General features: G+C 55.8%; 1 long non-coding RNA gene across 2 annotated transcripts; it reads left to right on the top strand.

Moving 5' to 3' along the window:
- Positions 1–8062: 8062 nt before the first annotated feature.
- LOC135290359 (uncharacterized) lies at positions 8063–11032 on the top strand. Of its 2 annotated transcripts, XR_010353131.1 has the most exons (5): positions 8063–8163; positions 8251–8349; positions 8794–8907; positions 9536–9701; positions 10225–11032. It is a non-coding gene; the product is annotated as an uncharacterized LOC135290359 (long non-coding RNA). The 2 variants fall into 2 exon arrangements; XR_010353130.1 differs by lacking the exon at positions 8063–8163 and having other exon boundaries at positions 8200–8349; positions 10225–11030.
- Positions 11033–20332: the final 9300 nt, after the last annotated feature.

The raw sequence follows: 20332 nt of genomic DNA, 5'->3' as shown, positions 1-20332 counted from the left end.
AGGGAAAGAGCTGGAACAAGGGGTGGGGAAGTGCACGAGGGACAGTTTGGAGGGAGGGTAAAACCCACAGGTAAACCAACTCAGGAAAAACATGGGGGATAACAGAGCCCTTAAACAACACTTAAAATGAAATCAATAAAATAAATTTGAACTGCAACAATCAAGAGCATCTTGAGGGACGCAGCCTGACCAGCAATGTCAGCAGGCAAAAGAAAGGTTTTGCTGAGCAATGGCCCTTTGATGAAGCAAAACATTGACAATCAGGGCAGTCCATTCATGCAGACGGGCGCACACTCTGGGGGTACAGCTGAGGCCATGAGGTCACAGCAGGGCTCTGGGGTCACAGCAGGCTGAGCTCTCAGCAGGCCCTGAGGTCACAGAGGTGCCAGAGGTGCCAGAGCTCCGTGGTTGCACAGCAGCACAAGGAGCCAGCACTCAGTCCCTGAGCACAACTGTTGCGGCAGCAGCGGCGGTGGCAGCAGCGGTGCTGACGTTGGGACAGCGGTGTCGGGACAGCGGTGGCAGCAAGAGCTGCAGGACTGGCGGAGGACAAGGCACCATGGCCCTTGCTCTGCGCCTCCTACTCCTGCTGCTCCTGGCCGTGGCCCTGCCTGCCAGGGCTGCCCAGGCTGCTCCGCTGCAAGCGTGGCGAGCAGGTGAGCCGGCAGCCTGGCTGCCGTTTCCCGGGACAGCGCTCCCTGTTCCCTGGGAAGTGCTGGGGATGGTTTTGCCCAGGGCTTTTGGGAGGGTTTCCTCTGTGGGAGGGTAAGAGACCCCACGGGCCCTGGGCTACTCCAGCCACCCCTCCAGAGATGTTGCAAAGGGCCTGCAAAGAGGTTGGAGAGTGACCAGGAGCCAGCCCAGAGCTCCCCAGGCCCCTAAGAACCTTTGGCCATGTCCATTCACATCTGGCTCCCACAGCCTTACCCAACACCCCTGCATTGCCCAGTTCTCTGTGGCAGAAGGGGATCCCAGCATGCCACAGATATGGTTCTGATCTCCGCTCCCTTTTAGACTGGAATCGTGACATGGGTTCTCAGGAAATCCTGATGAATGATGGTTTGAAGTTCCTGGAGGATGCTGGAGGCAAGTTTTCATTCTGCCTTTCCTTAGTGAATAATCAGGGTCAGTGCAACAGAAGCTCACTTATAAACCATTTCCCTTAATATAATCTTAAGATTAAAAGAATCTGGAAATCTTGCCCTGCTCCCTTCTGGAGGCCTGCGGGCTCCCACAGGATCACTGTCAGTGGGAGGAAGGAGCATTTAGCTTTCAATCTTCCTCCCGTGTGCTGTGCCAGTGTGTCCTTCCGTGTGCTCTGTGCAGTCACAGAGAAGAGCAGAGAGGGAAGGGGCCGGGCCCAGGGCTGTGCCTCGGGGCTGAGCCTTGTGGGCAGCCTGAGGATCTCCTGCAGTGCCACAGGAGCTCTTCTGTCCTGCCTTTCTTTGCAGCTGAACCTGCCGGTGAAGGTCCCACATCCAGGACTGAGGCTCTGGGAGATGCTGAGGGTAGGTCAAGGCCTTTCCCCTGGGAGAGCTGCCAGCTCAGAGCCCAAAGCTGGGCCAGGGAGGCAGCGCTGCAGGTGCCAGCACAGAACCATGCACGTGTGTGCCCTCGCCCTGCATGATCCCCTCACCGCTGCTGCGGCTCAGTGGTGCCCGTGCAGATCAGCAGAGATGGCAGAAGCTTCTGTGGCTGTTGAGTTACAGGTGTGTCTGCGGGGAGGACTTCTCAAGCTCCAGGGTTGGATGCTTGGCCCCAACTCAGCTCCCATGGCAGGGGTGAGTAGTGTGTCCCTGCTGACCCCACAGGCTGAGCCCCGCTTTTGTGGGATCCATTCCTGGGAAATGGAAGTATTTTTCTCTAAGTTCTTCTGACAGGGAAGATCCAAGACACAAGAGACAAGATATCCCTGGAACCACCCACACAGATGAAGCAAGAGCTGATGAAAATGCGGCAGGGAGGACAAGGTGGGTGCATTTCCCTCGTGCTTCCCGTGGAACTCAGCAGCCGGGGGCTTTGGCTGCACATCTGGACACGCTGTGCCCGGCACATCGGGAAGGGATCCATGGCAGCCTCACTGCCCCGCTGCTGCTTTCACGCCCTGCAGGGCTGTTTCCCAGCCCGCCTGGCTGCAGCTTCTGCCCAGCCTCTGCCGGAAGGCATTTGGCATCAGCTGACAGGAAGCCCAAACTGTAACACACCCTGAGATCCCCCACTATATCCAGCCCTGCAGATTAGGAAAAGGGTGGCTGTTTGGAGGTGGAAGTGCTCTCATCATGCCACTCTCACCTGGCCATTTTCCTGCTCCGTAAATTTCACAAATATTACCTCTGATGCCACCGCCCAAGTGGGGAACAGCTCCATCTGATGCAGCTGTCTCACTTCCTTTGTCAAGAGATAGACATAGAGCTTCAGTGGAAGTTGGCATTTCCTGAAGGAAGTACTCCATCTTTGGTGCCAGCCCCAGCTGCAGGAAAGAAGGCAATGCCAGACATGGGCACAGGCACAGAAGGTAATTGCTGTGCCGGGCTCAGCCCTGGCCGGGGCTGTGTGGCAGCAGCTCTTCCCCCAGGGCCTGCCCTTGCCTGGCCCAACAGCAGCCAAAGCTGGAGGTGCCTCGGCTTCCAGGCCTCTGGAGCTGGTTCAGAGCCCCGGGGAAATGGGACTGGTGCAGCAACGTCCCTGGCGCTGCAGCTGCTGCGGAGCTGGCCCTAAGTGCCCAGAGGCCCAAGGCACAGGAGCAGCCCCGAGCGGGAGCCCTGCCGCCAGCCCAGGGCCAGAGCCAGCCCTGGCACACAATGGAAACAGTTCTCATCTTGGTTTGCTTCCAGACTGGGATGCTGGGACGGTTCCTCCATTAGCATGGCCCTCTGAAGTTGTGAAGCCCTCTGAGCATTCTGCAGGTATGTTCTCACTGTCCCACCAAGGCGTAATGTTTGACTGACTGGTAAGAACTAGGTGACAGAAGCTTCTGTGGCTGTTGTTTTACAGCCATGTCTGAAGGGACAACTCCACCAACTCCTACCTTGGATGCTGCACAAAAGCCCAGCTCCCATCACAGGGGTGAGTAGTGTGTCCCTGCTGACCCCTCAGGCTGAGCCTTGCTTTTGTGGGATCCATTCCTGGGAAATGGAACTACTTTCTCTTAAGGTCCTACGACAGGAGAGACGAAAGACATGGCAGGCAAGAAATTCCAGGACCCATTAGAAATCATGTGGCAAATGCTGAAGGAACGTCTGCAAAGAAGGCAAGGTGGGTGCATTTCCCTCATTCTTCCCCTGGGACTCAGCAGCCAGGGACTTTGGCTGCACATCTGGACACGCCGTGCCGGGCACAGCTGGAAGGGATCCATGGCAGCCTCACTGCCCCGCTGCTGCTTTCACGCCCTGCAGGGCTGTTTCCCAGCCTGGCCTGGCTGCAGCTTCTGCCCAGCCTCTGCAGGAGGGCATTTGGCATCAGCTGACAGACAGCCCAAACTGGACCAACGGACATGCCCACCCTCAGATCCCCTGCAATTTCCTGGTGTCCAGGCAGATCAGATGTTGGGGCTGTTTGAGGAAGGAAGCAGCCATGGGTTGTCCCAAAATCCTGGGTGTTTTCTGATCCTTATCCATTCCTTTCACAAGTGATGCCTCCTGAAATTGTCCCCTTCCCCATTCCCAGTGAGGAATGTTTCCATCTGATCCAGCGTCTCTTTTCCATTTTCCAGAAATGAAAGGAGAGCCTGTGCAGATGGAAGCATTTCCCAGAGGAAGTAGTGGTTCCGTGCCAGCCTCTGCTGCAGGAAGGGAGGCCATGCCAGGCACAGACACAGGAGGTAATTGCTGTGCCTCTGGGCCTGAGCCCTGCTGAGGCTTGAGCTGCCCTCTCTGCTGCTTGGCAGTGCGGGCACAGCCTGGACTAGAGCTGCGCAGCCCAGGGGAATTATCCCCAGCAGGCTCAGGGCACTCGGGTCCTGAGCAGTCCTGCTGGGGTCCCTCCATGGGAGACATGTCCTGAAACCTGGCAGTGACTGCACGGGGTGCCCACGGTGGGGAAAGGACAGAGGGGGAGAGCAAGGCTCCAGTGTGTCCTGAGAGGGCCTGGCTGTTTGCCCTTGGGATCTGGGGGGTGTCCCCACAGAAGGAGGGCAGGAGGGACAGAGGGAGGTAGGGAGGCATAGCTGTGGCACTGCCTGCTGCAGTCTGCCCCAGGGCTTTAGGGAGGATTTCCTCTGTGTCTGAGGGAGAGAGCCCCAGGGCCCTGTGCTGCTCCAACCACCCCTCCCTGGGATGTTGCTGAGGGCAGGGAAAGAGTGTGGAGAGTGAGCAGGAGCCAGCCCAGAGCTCCCCAGGCCCCTGTGCACCTTTGGCCATGTCTATTCACATCTGGCTCCCACGGCCTTAGCCGACCCCCTTGCAGTGCCCAGTTCTCTGTGGCAGAAGGGGATCCCAGCACACTCTGGAAAGTGTTTTCATGTGTGCTCCGTTCTAGATGAGGTTGCTGGGAAGGCTTCTCCATCAGCTTGGATGAATAAAGTTTTGAAGCCCTTGGAGCCTCCTGCAGGTATGTTCTCAGTGTGCCACCAAGGAAGAATTGTAGACAAGCGGGCAGGAACCAGGTGACAGAAGCTTCTGTGGCTGTTGTGTTACAGATGTGTCTACAGGGAGGACTTCTCCAGCTTCTCCAGCTCCTACCTTGGATGCTATACGCAAGCCCAGCTCCCATCACAGTGGTGAGTAGTGTGTCCCTGCTGACCTCAAAGGCTGAGCCTTGCTTTTGTAGGATCCATTCCTGGGAAATGGAAATATTTTTCTCTAAGGTACTCCAACAGGGAAAGTCCAAGATACAACAGATAAGATGTCCCTGCAAACTTCCAAACAGATGAGGCAAGAGCTGAAGGAACCCCTGCAGACAAGAGAAGGTGGGTGCATTTCTCTCATGCTTCCCCTGGGACTCAGGAGCCGGGAGCTTTGGCTGCACATCTGGACACGCCGTGCCTGGCACAGCGGGAAGGGATCCATGGCAGCCTCACTGCCCCGCTGCTGCTTTCACGCCCTGCAGGGCTGTTTCCCAGCCTGGCCTGGCTGCAGCTTCTGCCCAGCCTCTGCCGGAAGGCATTTGGCATCAGCTGACAGGCAGCCCAAACTGTAACACACCCTGAGATCCCCCACTATATCCAGCCCTGCAGATTAGGAAAAGGGTGGCCGTTTGGAGGTGGAAGTGCTCACATCATGCCACTGTAATCTGGCCATTTTCCTGCTCCATAAATTTCACAAATATTACCTCTGATGCCACCGCCCAAGTGGGGAACAGCTCCATCTGATGCAGCTGTCTCCCTTCTTTTGTCAAGAGATGGACATAGTGCTTCAGTGGAAGTTGGCATTTCTTGAAGGAAGCACTCTATCTTCGGTGCCAGCCCCTGCTGCAGGAAAGAAGGCAATGCCAGACACGGGCACAGGCACAGCAGGTAATTGCTGTGCCAGGCTCAGGCCTGGCCGGGGCTGTGTGGCAGCAGCTCTTCCCCCAGGGCCTGCCCTTGCCCAGCCCGGCAGCAGCCAAAGCTGGAGGCACCCGGGCTTCCAGGCCTCTGGAGCTCGTTCAGAGCCCCGGGGAAACGGGACTGGTGCAGCAACGTCCCTGGCGCTGCAGCTGCTGCGGAGCTGGCCCTGAGTGCCCAGAGGCCCAAGGCACAGGAGCAGCCCCGAGCGGGAGCCCTGCCGCCAGCCCAGGGCCAGAGCCAGCCCTGGCACACAATGGAAACAGTTCTCATCTTGGTTTGCTTCCAGACTGGGAGGCTGGGAAGGATTCTCCATTAGCCTGGCGCTCTGAAGTTGTGCAGCCCTCCGAGCATTCTGCAGGTATGTTCTCACTATCCCAACAAGGCGTAATGTTTGACTGACTGGTCAGGACCAGGTGACAGAAGCTTCTCTGGCTGTTGTGTTACAGATGTGTCTGCAGGGACGACTTCACCAACTCCTACCTTGGATGCTGCACAAAAGCCCACCTCCCATCACAGGAGTGAGTAGTGTGTCCCTGCTGACCCCTCAGGCTGAGCCTTGCATTTGTGGGGTCCATTCCTGGGAAATGGAACTACTTTCTCTTAAGGTCCTACGACAGGAGAGACCAAAGACATGGCAGGCAAGAAATTCCAGGACCCATTAGAAATCATGTGGCAAATGCTGAAGGAATGTCTGCAGAGAAGACAAGGTGGGTGCATTTCCCTCATGCTTCCCCTGGGACTCAGCAGCCGGGGGCTTTGGCTGCACATCTGGCCACGCCGTGCCCGGCACAGCGGGAAGGGATCCATGGCAGCCTCGCTGCCCCGCTGCTGCTTTCACGCCCTGCAGGGCTGTTTCCCAGGCTGGCCTGGCTGCAGCTTCTGCCCAGCCTCTGCAGGAAGGCATTTGGCATCAGCTGACAGACAGCCCCAATTGCATCACAGTCCATGGCCACCCTCAGATCCCCTGCAATTTCCTGATGTCCAGGCAGATCAGATGTTGGGGCTGTTTGAGGAAGGAAGCAGCCTTGGGTTGTCCCAAAATCCTGCGTGTTTTCTGATCCTTATCCATTCCTTTCACAAGTGATGTCGCACCTTCCCCATTCTCAGACAGGAATGTTTCCATCTGATCCAGCTGTCTCTTTTCCATTTTCCAGAAATGAAAGGAGAGCCTGTGCAGAAGGAAGCATTTCCCGGAGGAAGCAGTGGTTCCGTGCCAGCCTCTGCTGCAGGAAGGGAGGCCATGCCAGGCACAGACACAGGAGGTAATTGCTGTGCCTCTGGGCCTGAGCCCTGCTGAGGCTTGAGCTGCCCTCTCTGCTGCTTGGCAGTGCGGGCACAGCCTGGACTAGAGCGGCACAGCCCAGGGGAATTATCCCGAGCAGGCTCAGGGCACTCGGGTACTGAGCAGTCCTGCTGGGGTCCCTCCATGGGAGACATGTCCTGAAACTTGGCAGTGACTGCACGGGGTGCCCACGGTGGGGAAAGGACAGAGAGGGAGAGCAAGGCTCCAGTGTGTCCTGAGAGGGCCTGGCTGTTTGCCCTTGGGATCTGGGAGCTGTCCCAGCAGAAGGAGGGCAGGAGGGAGTGTAGGAGGGAGGGATAGCTGTGGCACTGCCTGCTGCAGTTTTCCCCAGGGCTTTAGGGAGGATTCTCTGTGAGTTTGAGGGAGAGAGCCCCAGGGCCCTGGGCTACTCCAGCCACCCCTCCCTGGGATGTTGCTGAGGGCAGGGAAAGAGTGTGGAGAGTGATCAGGAGCCAGCCGAGAGCTCCCCAGGCCCCTGTGCACCTTTGGCCATGTCTATTCACATCTGGGTCCCATAGCCTTACCCGACCCCCTGGCAGTGCCCTTTTCCCTGTAGCATTAGGGGATCCCAGCATGCCACAGATATGGTTCTGATCTCCGCTCCCTTTTAGACGGGAATCGTGACATGGGTTTTCAGGAAGTCCTGATGAAGGATGGTTTGAAGTTCCTGGAGAATGCTGGAAGCAAGTTTTCATTCTGCCTTTCCTGAGTGAATAATCAGGATCAATGCAACAAAAGATCATTTATAAACCATTTCCCTTAACATTATGTAAGGGCCGAAGGATTCTGAGAATCTTTCCCTGCTCCCTTCTGGAGCCCTGAGGGATCCCACAGGATCGCTGTCAGTGGGAGGAAGGAGCATTGATCTTTCAGTCCTCCTCCCGTGTGCTGTGCCAGTGTGTCCTTCCGTGTGCTCTGTGCAGTCACAGAGAAGAGCAGAGAGGGAAGGGGCCGGGCCCAGGGCTGTGCCCCGGGGCTGAGCCTTGTGGGCAGCCTGAGGATCTCCTGCAGTGCCACAGGAGCTCTTCTGTCCTGCCTTTCTTTGCAGCTGAACCTGCCGGTGAAGGTCCCACATCCAGGACTGAGGCTCTGGGAGATGCTGAGGGTAGGTCAAGGCCTTTCCCCTGGGAGAGCTGCCAGCTCAGAGCCCAAAGCTGGGCCAGGGAGGCAGCGCTGCAGGTGCCAGCACAGAACCACGCACGTGTGTGCCCGCGCCCTGCACGATCTCCTCACCGCTGCTGCGGCTCAATGGTGCCCGTGCAGATCAGAGATGGCAGAAGCTTCTGTGGCTGTTGAGTTACAGGTGTGTCTGCAGGGAGGACTTCTCAAGCTCCAGGGTTGGATGCTTGGCCCCAACCCAGCTCCCATGGCAGGGGTGAGTAGTGTGTCCCTGCTGACCCCACAGGCTGAGCCCCGCTTTTGTGGGATCCATTCCTGGGAAACGGAACTACTTTCTCTTAAGGTCCTCCAAAAGGAAAGACCCAAGTTTTTGCAGCCAAAAAGTCTCATGACTCAGATGAATTCCTGAGACAAACACAGAAGGAAGCACCTGGAGGACAAGGTGGGTGCCTTTCCCTCATGCTTCCCCTGGGACTCAGCAGCCGGGGGCTTTGGCTGCACATCTGGACACGCCGTGCCCGGCACAGCGGGAAGGGATCCATGGCAGCCTCGCTGCCCCGCTGCTGCAGTCATGCCCTGCAGGGCTGTTTCCCAGCCTGGCCTGGCTGCAATTCCTCCCCAGCCTCTGCAGGATGGAATTTGGCATCAGCTGATAGGGTGCCCCCACTGTACCGTGGGCCTGAGATCCCCTGCCATTTCCCAGTCTCTGAGAAGATCAGGCGGTGCAGCTGTTTGCACAAGGGAGCGCACTGGCCCAGCCCCAATTACCTGGGCTTTTTCCTGATCTTTACCTTTGACTTAGACAAGCATTGCCTCATGAAGGTGCCACCTCTCCAGTGGGGAATATTTCCATTTGATCCAGTTGTCCCGTTTTTCCTTTTTCAAGTGATGGACCAAAAGGCTGTTCAGGAGGAGGAACACTCAGGGAGAAGCAGTGGCTCATTGGCAACCCCTGCTGCAGGAAGGAAGGCGATGCCAGACACGGGCACAGGCACAGCAGGTAATTGCTGTGCCGGGCTCAGCCCTGGCCGGGGCTGTGTGGCAGCAGCTCTTCGCCCAGGGCCTGCCCTTGCCTGGCCCGGCAGCAGCCAAAGCTGGAGGCGCCTCGGCTTCCAGGCCTCTGGAGCTGGTTCAGAGCCCCGGGGAAACGGGACTGGTGCAGCAACGTCCCTGGCGCTGCAGCTGCTGCGGAGCTGGCCCTGAGTGCCCAGAGGCCCAAGGCACAGGAGCAGCCCCGAGCGGGAGCCCTGCCGCCAGCCCAGGGCCAGAGCCAGCCCTGGCTCCCGACTGGGCAGGGGCTGCGCTGGGTCCTGACAGGGCCTGAGCCTGTCCCCTGGGGCTGGGGGTGCTGTCACGGGGCAGGGAGGGCCAGGGGTGGCAGTGGCTGCTCAGGGATGGCTTTGGCCTGTGTCCCTGGCAGCAGCCACTGCCCAAGCAGCTGCGCTGCCCCCGGGCTCTCCTCCCGGCCTGCTGGGCTTTGTTGGCTGGCACAGCCTGTGCCAAGGGCCGGCAAGGTGCCTGCAGGCCCCAGCTCTGGGGGAAACAGAGAACGTCCTGCCCGTATCCACCATGCTGCCAGCTCAGCAGTGCAGCACAGCATGGGCTCACGCTCCCCATCACTCCCACAGATGCAGCCAGCACCACAAGACCTGTTACCGATGCCCAGGATGGCCTCAGATGGGGTTTCTGTCAGGGAACAGTCTGCTGGCTAGGGTTACTGGCAGGCGTCCTTTATTTGGAGCTTGTCTTCATGTTCTGCTGCTTTGGAATCTGGTATTCTTGGAACAGAGAACAGTGAGTGTTTGTTGCTCTCCAACAGCGTCTTTTAGAAGTCTAATTTGGACAGGGAACATTCCCATTGAGAGTGCAGTGGGGTTATGGCCAGTCCATGATTGTCCAAATAACTCTACTGAGGGTTCTGCTGCTGCCCAGTGCTTCCATTGGCCTCTCAATTGCTGGGCCTTGTCCTGGGGGGCCCGCTGGGGCTGCAGCCAGAGCTGGCTCCCACTGAGTCTGCCTGGCCAAGAGCAGCCCCAGGGGCACGGGGCAGAGGCAGAGGGAGGTGGGGAGGAGAAAGAGCAGGGCCGAGATTGCCCTTGAAAGGCAGAGGCGCTCTGGGGCCCGCTCCTGGCCAGGGACCCTGCCCAGAGCCGTGCCCTGCTGGCCGGGGCCTTGAGGGGCAGCTGTCCAGCGGGGCCCAGCTGTGCCAGCAGCTCCAGCCGTGCTGGGGAGCCTTGCCAGCTCTGGGCCCTGCTGTGCACGAGGGTCCCTGTGTGCCACTGGCAGCTGGGGCCTCAGCCACCTCCTCTCTGCACAGGAGCACCTCGGAACAGGAGTTGGAAGACGGTGGCTGCACCTCACACCCAGACAGCGTGAGCAGCCCCTCCAGCAGCAGGAATGGCCTGGACAGCCCTCTCCAGTGTTCTGTGAAGAGGACTCCAGAATAACCGTCTACGACGAAGCCTCCTCTTACACTGTAGATCCCACTGCCACCTGCTCTCCCCATGGGCCTCCCCAAGCTGCCTTCATTCCTTTTTTTCTCTCCGTCTGTCCCATCCCAGCCATCCCAAATTACTCTAGAGACTCCAGGACCAGCCCAGTAACCTCCAGCCCCTCCTCAGACCAACACATCCCTCCCTCTGCCCCTGAGCCCTTGCCCGCTAAGCAACACTGAAGGTGACACCCCACCCCTCCACCCCCCCGCTTGCAGGGTAGGCAATGGCCCATTCCTGTGTTGAAATAAAGAGATGGATTTGTGTCCTAGTTTGAAAGCAAAACCAGTGAGAGGCTCCAAGTCAGAAATACAATTTATTAGGAAAAGGGAAAAAAAACCAAAATACATGCAATAATACAAAAGAAAAACCACTGACAGGGTCAGAATACAGCCTGACACCCTGCTAGTTAGGGTGGTGGTAGCAGTCCAGCTGAAATGGATTTGTGGTAGTGGTGATCCTGTAGAAACAATCTGGTAGCTCTCATCCTCTGGAAAAGCAGTGGGTAAGGGCAGCGGTTCCTCTGGGAATCCAGTGGAAAGACTGCTTGTTGTGTCCCAAAACCCAGATTATATCCAGCTGGGGATGCTTAGCTCCTCCCCCATGGGCAGAGCATCTCACAGTGGGCTGATATCATTCTGCCTCATGCTGTGGGTCCTTGATTAGCCATGAAACAAAAATGGCTCTGGGAGGGAGTTATCTCTGAGTCATGTGGCAAGACATTGATGGGCCCATGAACAGGAGATAAGGAAGAAACAATGCCCCTCCTGGTTTCAGCAGCTCTTCAGGATGGCATTAGAATACATCTTTACACTGCAACCCAGGACAAGCGGTCACCCCAGTGTCCAGGTGGCAGCAGCAGCAAAGCCACCCAGCACCAGCACTGACTGAGCTCCATGCCCAGGAGGAGCCGTGGATGCCCACGGTGTGGGCAGGCAGAAGCCAGGCTGGGCCTGCTGTTAAAATGGAGGTTTTGGGGGGTTCAATTAAGTTAGCAATATGGACTAAGCATTTAAATTTTAAATTGTAGAATTATGTGTTGAATTTTACCCTTCTACTTAAGAAACCTCTGCCATGGTACAAAGGGCATAGGAAAATGCAAATTTCTGAAGCTTCTTGCTATGAAGGACAATACCAGTGTCATAAATAGGGCAGGAGATCTTTCTCCTTTTTAATGCCTTTATTAAAAACGTTCAGCTCAGGTTGGGGAGAAAGGACAGGTTGCCCGCACCCCCACTGCTCCCAGGAGTGGCACAGAGGAGGAGGATGATGCAGCTGTGTCCGCTGGTATGCAGGCAGAGCTGGGGCTTCCATCCTCGAGGGAGTAGTGGGAATTCCGCTTTTTTGGTCTGACATTCCAGGTCCTCTTTCTAGATGACATCCTTTCAGGTTAGGATGAGGAGTAAAAAGGATCTTAGCAGATACTAAGGATTAAGTTCCTCACCTTTAGACCTTACTTAGGTTTCTTAATTTTATGTCGGCTCATTGTTTTTAGGGGTTTTTTCCTGGAAAATTGCAAAATTTGGTGAAATGCATTCTCATCTGCATACTAGCTCTGATGTCCCCCCCCCCCCACCCTGCTACCTGCAGGCTCTGGGGAAGCAGCAGGGGGACAATTGCTCTTGATTTCTAACCATTAACAGGTAATTGAAGAAAAACTATTAACAAGAGGTGATTGCAACATGAAGCTATCAACAACAAATAGTCAACATTTCAACTCACAACAACTGGCCCAACTTGTTTAACTTTGCAGCCTTAAAAAAAATGGATAAATTGTTGGGGCGAACACCCCAGGTGTGGAGACACGAGACTTGACTCCATTTCAGAAGGCTGATTTATTATATATTCTATTAAAATACTACATTAAAACTATACTAAAAGAACAGAGAGGAAAAAATGACCAGAAGGCTACAAAGAAGAAGAATAGAATGGAATGCATAACAAAAATCTTGTGACTGCTCACAGGCTCAACACAGTTGGCTGTGATTGGTCATCAAGTGAAAACAATCCACATGGACCAATGGAAGATGCACCTCTTGCATTCCACAGCAGCAGATAGTTATTGTTTACATTTCTTTCCTGAGGCCCTCAGCTCCTCAGGAGGGGAAAAATCCTAGGAAAGGATTTTTAATAAAATATCATAGCTACAGATAACTTTTTTACTCATAACACCAGGAGAAGACCAGGGAATGCAGGAAGCCTAGACTAAGGAGCTCCTCTGTCTCCAAGCTGATCCAAACCAACAGACATACTCAGATAAGCACCAGGGGACCACAGTGCACGCACAAAGGAGAAAAGTTCAAAAGTTCAGTCATGACCAAGACCACAGCCTTCGGCCTCAGAGACCACCAAAGACCCCAGTGTGACCACCACAGGAAACAACGCATGCCCAGAAGGGCGTGGATCTCATCGCCATGTGAGGGGAGGACAGGCGGGGCCAGGGGTTGAATGTGCATGAAGAGATTGTGTAATGCATTGCATATGGAACAGGTTTGTGAACAAAGATGTGGCTCGGACCAGGGCTCGGGGCACAAGTTTTCACAAGAGCCATCTCACCTGTGCCAGGCCCTGACACGCATCCCCACTTCATAACTACATCAGGTTGTGGAGTGTCGCTATAGGACATGAAATAAAGCAACGCAGACACGCATCTCTCCAAGGTAGAAAAGGGGGCAGTTAAATTTCTGACTCGAACATTTACAGATTTCCAAATGTGAGAGTGGATTGGAGGGTGAAAGTGCCACCTCTCCAATGACACTGGACAAACCAACAGTCCATCAAATTTCTCCTCCTGCAGAAAAGAATGCATAACAATACGTTATTTGCATAAAGTGTGTGAGAAAGTTTGTTACAAGAATGTAAACATCAGAAGGCTGAGAAGAACTTGTCCTAGGGTGAGGTTATGATGCTTGCATCCCCAGTCGTGTGTTCTGTTAATGCTGGATATTACGTACTGTGCCTTCACGACTGGCCCTGAAGAGCAAGGTTTGTTTTGGTTTGTTATCAGCCTGCTCCCCCACAGCTGGCAGGACAGACAGATGGCGCAGTACATAGTGCAGCTTTTGCATTTTGCTTTGCTTTCTGTTGCTTGCTTTGCTCTTGCTTCTGCTGTGCTCCCGCTTTGCTTTTGCTTTTTGGCTTCTGCTTGTTAGTTAGTTTAGCTAAGCAGTCCAAATTTTTCCCTGGACTGTTTTTCCTTTCCCTTTTTGGAACCACTCACACCTGCTCCAGACTGGGACCTGGGAAACATTGAGAGTTTGCATCCTCTGGCTGCAGCAGCTATCCCCAGTGCCGGATGGAGCAACAAGAGAGCCACCACTGCCAGGAAAGACTTTCTGAATTTGTCATCCTTTTCAGATGGGTGAAAGCATTGTCATCTGGTATTGTTCATTTTGTGTGCTGGGGGTGTTTTGCCTGTCAAATAAACAGGTTCTTTCCACTTCTCTGCAAGGAATCCTACCCGAACCGCTGGGGGGAAGGGGCCATGTGGGGTTGCTTTCTGGGGGGGCCCATTGGAGGTTTTCTCCCAGATTTACCCGAATCCAGGACAGAACATTAAAAACCAGGGCGACAGTGGAGTCTATTTATTCTGCATATGGCTTCACTGTGACCAGTGGTGGGGCCCCGAGGGGATGGGGCAGCCCATGCTGAGCGTCCCTGGGCTGAGGGACATTTCCTTCCGTGGGATCATCTGGGCCCAGACCTCCTCCAGTGCCGTGCCCAGGAAAAGAGGGAAGCCATCAAGAGTATCTCCAGGGACACAGCCTGACCAGCAATGTCAGCAGGCAAAACAAAGCTCCTCCCTAATTAACACACACTGGATAGGACCTAATTGATGGGCCATCACCAATGCAGGGTGCTGCACAGGGTCTGCTGCTCTCAGCGAGGGCGGAAGGGAAGGGAAGGGAAGGGAAGGGAAGGGAAGGGAAGGGAAGGGAAGGGAAGGGAAGGGAAGGGAAGGGAAGGGAAGGGAAGGGAAGGGAAGGGAAGGGAAGGGAAGGGAAGGGAAGGGAAGGGAAGGGAAGGGAAGGGAAGGGAAGGGAAGGGAAGGGAAGGGAAGGGAAGGGCTGTGTGGCCTCGGGGTCCGACAGGGCTGGTGAGCAGCCCCAGAGACACAACAACCCAGGTGCAACCAGACTTGATTTCCAGGTCAAAACACTCGGCATAGCTGGCCTGGACTTCCCTGTAGGGCACGTGGGGGCTTTGGAGTCCCCAGTAAGGTGCACGAGGGGCTGGGGTCCCTCATGGCACACCCAGGGATATTTTAGGTTTCCTCTGAGGCATGGAGGGCACTGGGGTCCACTTCAAGTCATGCAAGGGATTTGGAATCCTGTGTGAGGCATGCAGAGGGTTTGGGATCTCTCCCAAGGTGTGCAGGGTGCTGGGATCTCTCCTGAGGCACATGTCGGGGTCCTGGGGTCTCATTTCACATGTAGAAAGGGCTGTGGACTCTCGTAAGCATGCAGGTGCTTTGTGTCCCTCCTGCTGCACGCAGTGGGGCTGGAGTGTCTACTGAGGCACGCAGGGGACGGGGATCTCCGGCAGTCCCTCCCGGGCCCGTGTGGCTCGGGGCTGCCGCGGCCCAGGGCCAGCCGCCGTGCCGGGATGGCGGTGGCGAGGCGCCGAGGCGGAACTGCCCCGCCAGGTCACGCTGCACCAGCACGGCACGGGCCATGCTGAGCGCCGTGCAGGCGGCACCGCCAGCCCAGGGGCCACAGCCCCGGCCCTGCCTCTTTTGGGGCCGGGCACAGACAGCCCTGCGGGACGGGTACCGCTCAGCGCCTGAGGGGACAGAACAGATGCCAGAGGAGCCCCAGGAGCCCTGGACAGGGCCCTGGCGTTGCCCGCCCGGCTGCCCCGGGCCTGTGGCCATCCCGGGCAGCAGGGGCTCGCTCTGGGCCGTGCTCTCCCCGGCCAGCGGGGCTCCGGGCCAGCACCCGGCTCCTGCCACTGCCCTGAGAATGCTGAGGGGCTTTCGCGGCGGAACTGAACTTGACAGGGACAGAATTCATAGGAGACTTGTTTTGGCCTTTTACACGGTTAACTGAGAAACAACTTAAAATCCCAGGCTAAATCGTCTGCTTTAACGCGTGGGGATTCCTTCAAGACCCTTCCTAACTCCCGTGGTGCCGGGCCGGGCCGCGTCCCAGCGAGCACCAACACCAGCAGCTCGATGTATGCAGCATGGCTGGCACCAGGGAAACGAGTCAGTATCCCTACAGCTGCCCGCTCTGCCTGCACGGCTGTAACACAACAGCAATGTTCCAGAAGGAACAGGCATTTTTACATCCTCACGACCGTGTGATCTTTGGTCCTGGTGGTGGATCAGAGAGAAAAGCCAAATGTGACAGACTAAACATGACTCTAGGAGAGGGATGCCTCAGCAGAGGGTCTGGGGACCTGTGGTGCCAGCCAGTGGCCCGGCACTCGGACACAGCAGCAAGACCCCAGACTATCATACTTCACCTGGGAGGGTAGAAAAGCTCAGGAGTTCTTTGTTCAAGGTCCTCCAGAGGCACCAGCTGAAGCTGCCACAGTTCCACCTTGATAAAATTGTTTAAAAAGATCCAGAGGTCTGACACTCTGCTGTGGAGGACATTCCACATGTTATATTTGCCCAATTATCCAATTAAAAAAAAAAGCCACAAAAACAACCAAACAAAATGAAACAAAACAGCAATTTGAATTATGTAGCTTAATATATATACAATTGAATACAATCAAAATATTGACAGTATCATTTGCTGGAAGTAACGAATAATTTGGTCCTGATAATAGCGTATAAGCAAAAATAACCATGCGGGGTATGCGTGGGGTACGGAGTGCAGGGCTTTTGGACCCCCGTCACCTCACGTACTAGCGTGTCAAGCCAAAATTTTCCTTTTTATGCTGTATGTCATTACCATCTCCTCCCATTTTCAATTCATCACACTTGTATCACTGCCCTCATCATCACCTTTACCACGCATGCTCCACACTTCTTTAAGTAAGTTGTACCACTCTTTGGGGATCTTCTTTGAGGAAGGCCTCTCCTCTTCCTCCATGTCCTGGAGTTCACCTTTTGGATTACACATGCGCACCAAGCTGCTACAGTATAAGCCAATACTGTGTTCTAACATTAAAGCAGTGAATCTCATATAATCAACATTTGCCTGGTGTCCAACCAAATTCTCCTCTCTTCCACTAAATTTAATCATAGTTATCTCTTGCTTCCTCCTGTTCTGAACATCTGCAGGAGATGGGGACAGTGCACACGTTTGCTTTAGTTCTGTAGTGATTTATGCCCAGCCATCCTGCCAACCACACCCATTTCAATGTTGCAACAACCTAACTCTGGGCTGCAGTATGTGAATCACACTCTGCTGTGTGAGATGGCAGAGCAACAAGCTGGCACTGAAGAAGGGGCATTCGGTACATTAGTGAAGTGAGTGCTGGAACCTGGGCTAGCTCTTAGAACTCCGGCACTACGGCAGGAGTCGGGAACTGCCTCGCTATGGGGATTTACCAGAGGCAGAACCTGTAGTGCCACTTGCTCTCCAGTGCCAGACACAAGCCACGACAGGGGCGACGCACAGGAGAAAGGAGGGGGCTCCCTGTCTTCAGGTTCCACAAGGAACACCTTAGTCCAGGCGAAGAGAACAGGATGAAAAGCCCCTAGCTGTACTGCCCAAGGGGTTTTGTACACATACAAGTCATGGGGCGGATGCAAACAATGAACCAATAGGGAATCCTCAGGAGAGGAGTGAGGGGATTACATCAAGTGTCTGGGGCCAGTTGGGGTAGGAGGGTGGAGAGGACGGGTCACAAGGGCCAATGGGGCTTCCAGGAGTAGGGGAATTCCAAAGGGGAGTTGCAGTCAGGGATTGGCCCAAAGGTTTGGGAACCACAGGGCTGGGTTGCCTTGACAGGCAGGGAAAGAGCTGGAACAAGGGGTGGGGAAGTGCACGAGGGACAGTTTGGAGGGAGGGTAAAACCCACAGGTAAACCAACTCAGGAAAAACATGGGGGCACAACAGAGCCCTTAAACAAGACTTGAAATGAAATCAGTAAAATAAATTTGAAGTGCAACAATAAGAGCGTCTTGAGGGACACAGCCTGACCAGCAATGTCAGCAGGCAAAAGAAAGGTTTTGCTAAGCAATGGCCCTTTGATGAAGCAAAACATTGACAATCAGGGCAGTCCATTCATGCGGACGGGCGCACACTCTGGGGGTACAGCTGAGGCCATGAGGTCACAGCAGGGCTCTGGGGTCACAGTAGGCTGAGCTCTCAGCAGGCCCTGAGGTCACAGAGGTGCCAGAGGTGCCAGAGCTCCGTGGTTGCAGAGCAGCACAAGGAGCCAGCACTCAGTCCCTGAGCACAACTGTTGCGGCAGCAGCGGCGGTGGCAGCAGCGGTGCTGACGTTGGGACAGCGGTGTCGGGACAGCGGTGGCAGCAAGAGCTGCAGGACTGGCGGAGGACAAGGCACCATGGCCCTTGCTCTGCGCCTCCTACTCCTGCTGCTCCTGGCCGTGGCCCTGCCTGCCAGGGCTGCCCAGGCTGCTCCGCTGCAAGCGCGGCGAGCAGGTGAGCCGGCAGCCTGGCTGCCGTTTCCCGGGACAGCGCTCCCTGCTCCCTGGGAAGCGCTGGGGATGGTTTTGCCCAGGGCTTTAGGGAGAGTTTCCTGTGTGGGAGGGAGAGAGACCCCACGGGCCCTGGGCTACTCCAGCCACCCCTCCAGAGATGTTGCAAAGGGCCTGCAAAGAGGTTGGAGAGTGACCAGGAGCCAGCCCAGAGCTCCCCAGGCCCCTGTAGCTTTGGCCATGTCCATTCACATCTGGCTCCCACAGCCTTACCCAACACCCCTGCATTGCCCAGTTCCCTGTGGTAGAAGGGGATCCCAGCATGCCACAGATATGGTTCTGATCTCCGCTCCCTTTTAGACTGGAATCGTGACATGGGTTCTCAGGAAATCCTGATGAAGGATGGTTTGAAGTTCCTGGAGGATGCTGGAGGCAAGTTTTCATTCTGCCTTTCCTTAGTGAATAATCAGGGTCAGTGCAACAGAAGCTCACTTATAAACCATTTCCCTTAATATAATCTTAAGATTAAAAGAATCTGGAAATCTTGCCCTGCTCCCTTCTGGAGGCCTGCGGGCTCCCACAGGATCACTGTCAGTGGGAGGAAGGAGCCTTTAGCTTTCAATCTTCCTCCCGTGTGCTGTGCCAGTGTGTCCTTCCGTGTGCTCTGTGCAGTCACAGAGAAGAGCAGAGAGGGAAGGGGCCGGGCCCAGGGCTGTGCCCCGGGGCTGAGCCTTGTGGGCAGCCTGAGGATCTCCTGCAGTGCCACAGGAGCTCTTCTGTCCTGCCTTCTTTGCAGCTGAACCTGCCGGTGAAGGGCCCTCATCCAGGACTGAGGCTCTGGGAGATGCTGAGGGTAGGTCAAGGCCTTTCCCCTGAGAGAGCTGCCAGCTCAGAGCCCAAAGCTGGGCCAGGGAGGCAGCGCTGCAGGTGCCAGCACAGAACCACGCACGTGTGTGCCCGCGCCCTGCACGATCCCCTCACCGCTGCTGCGGCTCAGTGGTGCCCGTGCAGATCAGCAGAGATGGCAGAAGCTTCTGTGGTTGTTGAGTTACAGGTGTGTCTGCAGGGAGGACTTCTCAAGCTCCAGGGCTGGATGCTTGGCCCCAACCCAGCTCCCATGGCAGGGGTGAGTAGTGTGTCCCTGCTGACCCCACAGGCTGAGCCCCGCTTTTGTGGGATCCATTCCTGGGAAATGGAAGTATTTTTCTCTAAGTTCCTCTGACAGGGAAGATCCAAGACACAAGAGACAAGATATCCCTCGAACCACCCAAACAGACGAAGCAAGAGCTGAAGGAAATGCGGCAGGGAGGACAAGGTGGGTGCATTTCCCTCGTGCTTCCCGTGGAACTCAGCAGCCGCGGGCTTTGGCTGCACATCTGGACACGCTGTGCCCGGCACAGCGGGAAGGGATCCATGGCAGCCTCGCTGCCCCGCTGCTGCTTTCACGCCCTGCAGGGCTGTTTCCCAGCCTGGCCTGGCTGCAGCTTCTGCCCAGCCTCTGCCGGAAGGCATTTGGCATCAGCTGACAGGCAGCCCAAACTGTCAAACACCCTGAGATCCCCCACTATATCCAGCCCTGCAGATTAGGACAAGGGTGTCTGTTTGGAGGTGGAAGTGCTCTCATCATGCCACTCTCACCTGGCCATTTTCCTGCTCCGTAAATTTCACAAATATTACCTCTGATGCCACCGCCCAAGTGGGGAACAGCTCCATCTGATGCAGCTGTCTCCCTTCCTTTGTCAAGAGATAGACATAGAGCTTCAGTGGAAGTTGGCATTTCCTGAAGGAAGCACTCTATCTTCGGTGCAAGCCCCTGCTGCAGGAAAGAAGTCAATGCCAGACATGGGCACAGGCACAGCAGGTAATTGCTGTGCCAGGCTCAGCCCTGGCTGGGGCTGTGTGGCAGCAGCTCTTCCCCCAGGGCCTGCCCTTGCCTGGCCCAGCAGCAGCCAAAGCTGGAGGCGCCTCGGCTTCGAGGCTCTGGAGCTGGTTCAGAGCCCCGGGGAAATGGGACGGGTGCAGCAACATCCCTGGCGCTGCAGCTGCTGCGGAGCTGGCCCTGAGTGCCCAGAGGCCCAAGGCACAGGAGCAGCCCAGAGCGGGAGCCCTGCCGCCAGCCCAGGGCCAGAGCCAGCCCTGGCACACAATGGAAACAGTTCTCATCTTGGTTTGCTTCCAGACTGGGATGCTGGGACGGTTCCTCCATTAGCGTGGCCCTCTGAAGTTGTGAAGCCCTCTGAGCATTCTGCAGGTATGTTCTCACTGTCCCACCAAGGCGTAATGTTTGACTGACTGGTAAGAACTAGGTGACAGAAGCTTCTGTGGCTGTTGTTTTACAGCCATGTCTGAAGGGACAACTCCATCAACTCCT

This window comes from Passer domesticus, chromosome Z, assembly GCF_036417665.1.
Source record: "Passer domesticus isolate bPasDom1 chromosome Z, bPasDom1.hap1, whole genome shotgun sequence".
Lineage (NCBI taxonomy): Eukaryota > Metazoa > Chordata > Aves > Passeriformes > Passeridae > Passer > Passer domesticus.
This window is presented reverse-complemented; position numbering and strand designations above follow the sequence as displayed.